Consider the following 8671-nt stretch of genomic DNA (forward strand, 5'->3'; position numbering starts at 1 on the left):
GGAAAAATGATATCACTTGTACAGACTTAAGCTACCATTTGTTTTAAATACCATGTATTAGTCAACTTTGCTGTCTAAAATTTGTCAAACTGAATTTTAAAACTTGTAGGAAAATTTATATTTTCAATAAAATGTAGTTTTTAAAATTTAAATGTTTATTTAAATTTCCTTTATCAATAATTTCAAATTGTAAACATATTCTCAGAGAGGCCTTGTACATTCAGGTTTTCATTGCATTGAAAAATTCTTATAATTAAGGAAGATATAGCAAATTAAGTTTTGGTTTCTCAAGAGCACTTGGACCAAAACTTGCACCCTGTGGAACACCAGCACTACACACTTTCTGAAAGGTGTCACGTGTCTTGTTTGTAATAAAATTCAAAAAGACTTCATGTATAAAATTGAAATAGGTGTGGCATGCAAATATAAAAGTTTGACTAAAATTGGCCATAACAAATTGGGCCTGTCAGGAATCAGGTCACAATTAGTACATCCAGTTCAGTACCAATAGATGTAGTTCAAGTCTATTTTTAGAATATTTCTTCCTCTCATTTTGGTGGTGACAGAAGAGTTATATTTATGCATTTTTTAGGGATTTAAGAAGTATTGAGAAACAAATGTAGAGAACATAGAGTAAAATTAATTGTGTTCTATGTCCTTATGGATCTGACCTTGTTCGATTTATTGACAAATGGAGTTTATCAGGAATATTATGTTCCCTGAATATTACTGGACCAGAAGTATGTTAGTTATCACGTCACTTTCTCGCATCATACCTTCTATTTTGTCCTCTTTATCTCACATGTATATGGTATGCATGTGTGTTTGGAAGTAAGTAACATTATCTTATGTTTATGAATTTAGCATTTGATGTGATCTTATTCAAATACATGTATGTAGATGCACGTTTGCTTTTTAGACCAACAAGTAGATCTCCGCCTTTTCTTCTTTTTTCTCCCCTGACATTACCGGTAGTGTCAGAAAAAAACAAAAGAAGTGATGATCTACTTGCTGGTCTAGTTTGCGTGGAATATGTATGCAAATGTATGTACAAGTATTATATTTGCATATGGTCATCCAAAGTGTATCAATTTAGCGTTCATATATATACCAATCATGTGCTGCAAAATGGCATTAAACCCAGTAAAACCAATCTGAATAATCAATCCGCTAATAAAAAGAGGCGTGATCTAACGATTGTGGACTATATGTATCAAAGTTTTGGAAATTAAGATCTGTTAAGTGTATATTTGAAACTCGTCTGCAGTAAAAACGCCCTGTGTATATACATGCACGAGTGTGTGTGTGTGTGTGTGTGTGTGTGTGTGTGTGTGTGTGTGTGTGTGTGTGTGTGTTTTGACTGAAAATCAAAGAACCGAAGGTACTGTAATATTAATTGCATTTGAAAGATGCAAGTTGTTTTTTTCTTGTTATTGTTGGAAAATGGCGTCAAACTCACAACATCACGCTGAATATGAGTAAACAGTGTGTGTGTGTGTGTGTGTGTGTGTCTAATATCAACGAACCTAAAGCACCATAAGCTTACGTCCATGTGCAAGTGGCAACATGGTTGGGGTTTTTTGTTTGTTTGTTGTGATCTGTTCATTCTTTTTTTCTCTACCTATGAGCATGTGCCATGGTATATTTCATCTTCGAACTAATTCTAAGAAATTAATAAATTCTTTGGGAAAGGCTTATTACATCGGCTTTACAATTTCATTAATGATCAAAGCTGCTCAGATTTGCTCCTTGAGGCATCTAACGAAACCAAATTAAAGCAAAACAGACGAAATAACATTAAGGAAATTTTTTTGACTATGGCTGCCTAAAAATAATTCAAAAAGAACAATCTTAAAACCATTCACATGTCACAGAGTACCAGCAAGTTTTAATATGCAACTTTGGAGGCCTCGTATTTCTAGCTACTTTTATGTATTTGTGATTGAAAATCTCTAACGAAATCTGAGTTGTTACTTACATAAACTTTGTATTACTATTATTTTTGATGGATAGTAACACCGGCTGCATTCATTTAAACTCAAAACATACAAATCTATGAAAACGGCATGACACGTTTCCGACAGAAAATAATTTTCAATGCTGGCGATGTATCACAGCAGGTGACATATCTTAAAAGAAATGAAGAATTTACACGTAAGTATTAAGGTTTTAAATGCTAATTTTAAACTACATGGAATTAAACGGGAACCCGGATGGCCGAGTGTTCTAAAGCGCTCGACTTTACCAATCACTGCCATCTCATCTCGATCCACGTGGTTCGGGTCTCGGGGTCGGTCTATGTGTGTATATGAGAAAGGTTGCCATTAGCCTCTCGTGAGTCGGTGGCTCTTCCCGAGGTTTTCTCCAGTTTCTTATGCCACTATTTATACTGGCCGCCATGTATAGCCTATCACGTGCTGAAAAATGGCGTTATTCCCACAACAACAACATGGGAATATGTTATGCGCCTTTTTCGCGAGTTGGATCTAACAGAGAAGCAGTTTTAGCAGTAGGAAGAGAAACTCATTGATGCTCATTTTACAAAGAGTTTTCAATTTAATTTTCCTGAAATCTATACCTCAAAAGCCGAAATCTAAGCTGCGTACCACTACCGAAACGAGAGAGGAAACAATGCTCTAAATATAGACTGGGACTACTTTTGTGGGTACTGATCCGGAAGTAATAATTGCGACTCAATTTCATTAACGGCAGCCTAAACATGTCTGAATCTTTACTTAACCATGTGTGGACCACCTATTGGAATTGTACCAAACGCAATAAAGACAGTTAATGGTCTAAGCTTGGTATAACATACCCTAGTTTGCTAGTACATATGCCAGGTTTAAGGTCTACATTGCTCTCCTCGGAGAAGACAGATGATATCCCAAACATCTGAAACATCCACACGTTGCATTAATCTAAAATGGAATTTTTTTTCTTCAAGTAAATTTTGATTTCCTATATGAATAAAACACCTGTTATTTTTTTCCAAATTAGTAATCTGTTCCTGATGTATAAATAGGTAGTTATAATCCATCTCGATAACTCGAACATCTAACGAATGTGGATTACATCCCTTTTACTGTCAAATTAACTCCCCCTGCCTTTTCCACGACAAGAAATATAGAAATATTAATTAGTATCCTTTCTACCAGTATAAAGAAAATAAATGGGTTTCACTGAAATTCAAAATAGCCAATAGCAAAATGACACTGTATATTGAAAACTATGACCCTTTTGGATCTTTGTAGACATAACCATTCCACTATCGTCTTTACAAAAGCATTTGGAAAGTTCAAACTATTTCTCTTCAAAATAAAGCGTGAAAGTATAATGATTACTCTGGTTTCTCTTCACATCGTATTAATCTTTCGCCTTTTACTAAAAATCTTATATGATGAGATAATTCAATACATAAATAATATCGTGCAAATTAGAAACGATAAAATATGGACTACCAAGCCATCCGAATAACATCCAACATGTACAAAGAACTAACACATACACACACGCATACATTAAAACAGTAGGCAGAAGGGGCAGCGGGCATAACTCTATTAAAGAGTTTATCCCAACGGAAACCCAAAACCCCATTCTACGATCACAAACTAACCATAATCAGGACTGTCTACCATTATATGTAAAATTCACCACCAAAACCATTCAACCAATTACGAAATTAAACAACACAGAAACAGTACACAGAGGAGGCGGTAGGCAAAAACCCTATTAAGGAGTTTATCCCAATGGAAACCCATCATCTCCAGCTGTGACTGTCTTATTTTGTGCAGATCCAATCCCTCCACCTATACATGTACGGTAAACCTGGCCATACTACAAAAACAACTATTTCATCCCGACTAGCGAATATAGCTATAGGCATATAACAGAAACAGATGTGAGGGCTAGAGAATTAACTCTCTTCAAGAGTTTATCCCAAGGGAATCTTAGTCAACACATCTGTAACTGATACCCCCTCCCCCCAAACACAAAATAAACAAAGACCCACCAGAATATGCAACGCTCGCTAAACAGATATGGCCTGCTGGATAAAGTCGAGGAAAGAGACTGTCTAAATAGAGTCCATGAAGGTCCTGTCTGTACAAAATCCCACCGAAAACAACAATACAATAACCTAACCAGCCCACACACATCATTTCTATCTATAGGAACCCAACAATAAGCAGATAAGTATGCACAACAACAAAGTAAACTGCGTACATGCATACACAAACACACAAATCCACACAAAATAAAAATAAAACATAAATAAAAAGTCAAATTTTTAAAAAAAAATACATCTATTTTCATTTTTATATATAAGAAAATCAAACAAAAAAGGAAGAAATTATAACTAAATATGTTTAACCTCCTAAACAATACATCATATAATGAACCTGAATCCAAACTATCCCAGTAAAATCCTTTCTAGCTGATGTTCACACGAATCTTGGAACAATGACTACCAATGATTAATTACACCCCAGCCGGGATATCAATCAAACAATTCTCCAAGTACAGATAGACCTACACCACAGGGACTAAAACCAAGACTACCGTGCCACTACTGAAAACTAGATAGTTAACCCAAAACTCTTAAGATATGATCTAGATATTGCCAGTCTATACACAAAATCAAATGCAGTTACAACACAACACACACAAACAGCACCACACCGGACTTTAATGACTATGGCAAGTCACTCAAAAATAATAACGATAACGAAATGGGGATGGGAACGGAAACTTTTACCCTGAACTTTCGTAAAGGGAAAACGAGTACGATCCTAAGTTTCATGCATGTCGGGTTCAAGGCAAGAAAACAATCACGAGCACTAGTGTTTGCAAGTATTGACCTGAGAATGGAAACCGACCTGCCTACCGAGTTGGAACGCAGTACAACTCAGAACCCGCATGCAGGGACAACTCGAGATATATGGCGAAACGAAACAAAGATCAACCCTGACGAAAAAAAGAGATAAATAAATTAATTAAAAAAAAAAAAAAAAAAAAAAAAAAAAATACAAATAAAATAAAAAAAAATAATAAAATTAAAACTTTTATATAAAACGAAATGAATACAAAAAAAGCAATATCACATGGAATCTACATATGGGAGGACGGGGGATACAAAAATCACAAACCATGACTTTTAGAAACGAAAAACAGGGTGACACCTCCAACTCTTTACCAGCATCTGCTGGAACGGAGTCATGGGGTGCCAACATAAGTTACTAAAGATTACCGTGGAGAGGAACATTTAATGAGTCTATAGACCATTCTTTGAAGCCTCACTTTGGTGAGGTACCAATTCAATTAAAGTAAACCTCTAGTTCAAATTTAGCATTTTGTTCTCTTTTCTTCTAACCAGATCCAAATGGAAGATAGTAACCGATGATTATATAATCAGGTCTCAGTACTTCCAGTTCGGTACTCACAAAGGTAGTTCTAGTCTATTGTTAGAACATTTATTCCTCTCTCATTGTCATGGTGATAGAAGAGTTATATTTATGCGATTTTGATAGGGATTTAAAGGTCATTGTTTATTCTTGAGAATATGAGCTCAGGTGTGGTTTTCCATGTGTATTTCGGCGATAGTGCATAGTCAGTAATAAGGCCATGGTGATGATCCGGAAGTGAAATATGTGTTCTGTTTACATACTGCTCTGTTGACAGTCCAGCCTCTCAAAAAAACCTTTGGCAAGAACTTCACCGTGAAGGTATTTTTAGATTAACATATGATTTGTACTGATTGTCACACAGTGGAAATGTCAGTCTCGAGAACCAAATGTAGAGAACATATAACAAAATTAATTGTGCTATGTCCTGTCAGTGCAGTATTTGAGTAAAGATTAAACTGGTATTAAATCTTTATTATTAATGAACGACACATGAAATTTCAATATGTTATGTATATTGACTTTGAAAAACAGTAGAATGAAATTAGAAATAAAAAGTTAAGTTTTATTTTGAAAAATTTAAATGAAATTTAAAAAGAAGTATAAAAAATTAAAACATTTACTCCAAAATATATAATATTTGTTGAAATGATATTAAATGATATCAGCATGTAAATATTCCTACACCAGATATAAGTTCCAATGTTGGATATTTGTCAAATTTTGTCAGAGAAATATCTTTGTAAGTCAAAATGAGACCATCATTTAAAATACACGAAGACAAAATTCCAATTTGTATTGGTCATTCAAAGTATTTATTAGGGGTCCAAGCAGTTAATTTATGAGTTTATCATGGGGTCAATTCCTGAGTAACACATATCTGCTTGTATGGCCTTCAGTAATTTTTTACAAACATAGTTATAGGGTATTTAGTGAGAGGACAGAGATGAAAACTTTATACTAGAACCTAGTCAAGTTCTCTACTAAATCATTTTAAACTGTCCCAGAATGAAATACAGTTCAAAGGGATAAAATATACTTTCCCCATGTATATTACCCTTGGATGTAAGAAAACAGCAAAATAATATAAGCTGAACACAAAATGCATTCCATTGTATTGTTCAGTTTGGTTACGATATTGATTGGTGTAGTGCAGCATTGTGGCCTATATGATGTTATGGGAATGCTGATGATCCATCTTGCTTTATGCATTATTAATTACTAATAATATTTGTTAACTGACACTCTAAAGATTGCATAAGAAATATTCAAACAGATTATTTGAATTTAACTTTGTACAACTGATTTTGCGATAGCTACATATCCCACATGAACAAATATTCATATATTTTAGAATGTTTGGGATCAAACGTTCACATTCAGTACATCATATAGGCTGACATTGTACATATAGTGAATCTGTAAGGCCCATTTCTGGCTGTGTGCGCTGAAAATATCCCAAAATGTTATTTTCATCATGAGTAGGCCTATGTATGATAACATATTTCAATTTAGTACTATGACAGTGTGCAGTATTGTAGCATCAGCTGATATCTGATTCCATTGAATCATTGAGTTTAATAATTGGTAACCAACACTCTTAATGATAAATGTTGAAACAGATCATTTGAATTTTGTTTGCACATTTGATCTTAACAAGTACATTGTATATGTCCCACATATGTAAATGTCCATCCTGGTTTTCACGTTTTGGGGATCAGAATTTCACATTTAGTTGACGATATAGGATTTATTGGTATCTATAGTTGATCTGTGTGGCCACATTTTGCTGTATTCATCTGCAATATCCAAAATTGTTATTTCCCTCATGAATAAGATCGCTTATAGTCATATATTTTAATTTATTACATTGTCGCTTGACCTTCCTGTATACTGGTATGTACTAATGTTTGCACCAATGATCAAACCTCACCGCCCCAACATTGCCTTAAACTGTATGATACATAGTCTACCTGATTTGCTATTTAACCTGTAAATGGCTAAATATGCTTCTAGAAACCCCATATATTTTTAGGATGAATTTATCACTTTAATACATGGTCATCGCTTCACCTTTTTGAGTGTCAGTCTGTCATGTTTAATATTTTTCCCATACTTGCAACCTTAATGTTATTTTGAAATCACCATATCGAACACATTTTAAATTCATTTACCTACATCTTACTGTTTTCTAGAATCAAGTGAGACATGTTATATCTTTTCAGGTCTAACATTGTATCTGGAACAAAATGTTAGAGTTGGATCAGTTTGGAAGCTCTCCAGTAGTCCGGTGGTGATAGCAAGGTTTCATAAGGACATGTGAAGTGTACTGTCATAAGTGACCATGATTAGTTCATATCACCACACTGATATATAGCACCACAAAGACATGGCTTAGGTCTTCATGAGAGAGAATAACACCATTTTTCAGTAAGGTAGAGCCTCCCTAGAAACTGTATTTTCCTATCCCATTGTCACCTTTTGTAGTTATTGACATTGAAATGGAATGCATTTTTGCTATACAACATGGTAGTGGTCCCATCCGAACTTTAAATCTGAGTGCGCTATTACTTATACAAACAACTGCCTACGTACCTGACACAATATGTGGAACATAGCACCTGTCACTGTTTCTTTAGTGTCTACACCTATATGCATCTGGACAGGCATATTGCGGTTTGCTGCCAAAATCACTATGAGCTGTGTTGCTTCACTAACCCTGGGAAAAATGATATCACTTGTACAGACTTAAGCTACCATTTGTTTTAAATACCATGTATTAGTCAACTTTGCTGTCTAAAATTTGTCAAACTGAATTTTAAAACTTGTAGGAAAATTTATATTTTCAATAAAATGTAGTTTTTAAAATTTAAATGTTTATTTAAATTTCCTTTATCAATAATTTCAAATTGTAAACATATTCTCAGAGAGGCCTTGTACATTCAGGTTTTCATTGCATTGAAAAATTCTTATAATTAAGGAAGATATAGCAAATTAAGTTTTGGTTTCTCAAGAGCACTTGGACCAAAACTTGCACCCTGTGGAACACCAGCACTACACACTTTCTGAAAGGTGTCACGTGTCTTGTTTGTAATAAAATTCAAAAAGACTTCATGTATAAAATTGAAATAGGTGTGGCATGCAAATATAAAAGTTTGACTAAAATTGGCCATAACAAATTGGGCCTGTCAGGAATCAGGTCACAATTAGTACATCCAGTTCAGTACCAATAGATGTAGTTCAAGTCTATTTTTAGAATATTTCTTCCTCTC

Source organism: Sinohyriopsis cumingii, chromosome 18 (assembly GCF_028554795.1).
Source record: "Sinohyriopsis cumingii isolate HCF-2022 chromosome 18, ASM2855479v2, whole genome shotgun sequence".
Lineage (NCBI taxonomy): Eukaryota > Metazoa > Mollusca > Bivalvia > Unionida > Unionidae > Sinohyriopsis > Sinohyriopsis cumingii.